This window comes from Gracilinanus agilis, chromosome X, assembly GCF_016433145.1.
Source record: "Gracilinanus agilis isolate LMUSP501 chromosome X, AgileGrace, whole genome shotgun sequence".
NCBI lineage: Eukaryota > Metazoa > Chordata > Mammalia > Didelphimorphia > Didelphidae > Gracilinanus > Gracilinanus agilis.
Genome location: NC_058136.1, coordinates 74,835,150 through 74,836,790, shown reverse-complemented (window position 1 = coordinate 74,836,790; position 1,641 = coordinate 74,835,150).

Below are 1,641 nucleotides of genomic sequence, written 5' to 3'. Positions count from 1 at the left end.
ATGTTTCCATTTTCCACTTCATTCTCTGGAGATAATATTCACAAGAGATTCTTCAAGTATTAAATCTGTAGCTGTGTATAATGTTCTCCTAGTTCTATTCATTTTGCTGTTCATTATCCCGTGTAGTACTTACCAAGCTTTTTTTAATTAGTTTGCTCATCATTTCCGATGGCTCAGTAATAGTCCATCACAATTATATACAACACTTTGTTTGGCCACTCCTCAATTGACGGGCATCCCCTCAATTTCTAGTTCTTTGCCACCACAAGAGAGAGCTGTTATCAATATTTTGGAACCTAGAGGGTTTTTTCCTCTTCCCCAAATTTCCTTGGGAAACAGGTCTGAGGCTATACAGTTTTATAACTCGGTATAATTCCAAATTGCTCTCCAAAATGGTTGGATCAGTTCACAGCTCCACCAACAGTGTATTAGTGTCCCTATTTTTCCACATTCCTTCCAAAATTTGTCATTTCAACCAATCTGATGGGTATAAGATAATGTGTCAGAAATAGTTTTCTTTGAATCTCTCTTATCAGCAGTGATTCAGAGCATTTTTTCATATACCTCTATATGGCTTTGATTTCTTCATCTGAAAATTGTCTTCATATCTTTTGTCCATTTATTAACTGGGAGATGGCTCTTATTCTTATCAATTTGACAAAGTTCTCTATATATCTGAGATATGAGACCTCTATGCAAGAGACCATCTATAAAAATTTCCCCCCAGTTTTCTGCTTTCATTCTAATCTTGGCAACATTTGCTTTATTTGTACAAAAAATTTCCAATTTAATGTACTCACATTTATCCATTTTATATTTCACAGAGCTCTCTATCTATTGACTCATAAATTTCTCCCCTATCCATAAATCTAAGGCAATATGTTCCCTCTTTTTCTAATTTACTTATATTTCCTTTTACTCTCTAGATCCTATATTCATTTTGATCTTATCTTGGTGAATGGCACAAGATATTGGTCTATAACTAGTTTCTAACTAGTTTCTGCCAAACTACTTTCCAGTTGGCCTAACAATGTTTACCAAATAGTGATTTCTTACTCCCCAAACCTGAATCTATGCTTTTGTCAAATGCAAGGTTACTATAATCTTTTATAGCTATTTGTTGTATGTCTGTTCTGTTCCACTAGCGCACCTTTTTTCCTTTAACCAGTAGCAGAGAGTTTTGATAATTAAAATCTGGTCCTGCTAGACTTCCTCCCTTCACATCTTGTAAATTAACTCTTTTGTTATTCTTGATCTTTTATTTTCCAAATAAATTTTATTATTTTTTTCTAGCTCAATAATGTAATTTTTTGGTAATTTAATTGGGATAGTATTGATTAAGCACATGAGTTCAAGGTAAGATTGTTAGTTTAATTATATTGGCCCTGATCGACCATGAATAATTGAGAAGTTCTCCAATTATTTGGATCTGACTTTATTTGTATAAAAAAATGACTTTCATATTCATGTAGTTCCTGGGTTTGTTTTGGCAGGTGTTTTATTCTATCTGTGATTACTTTAATTGGGGTTATTTCTTTCAATTTCTTGGATTTTGACTCAATTCACAGGATTTTGTTTGTAATAGATAAAAATGCTGATGATTTATGTGGGCTGATTTTATATTCTGCTACTCTGCTAAAA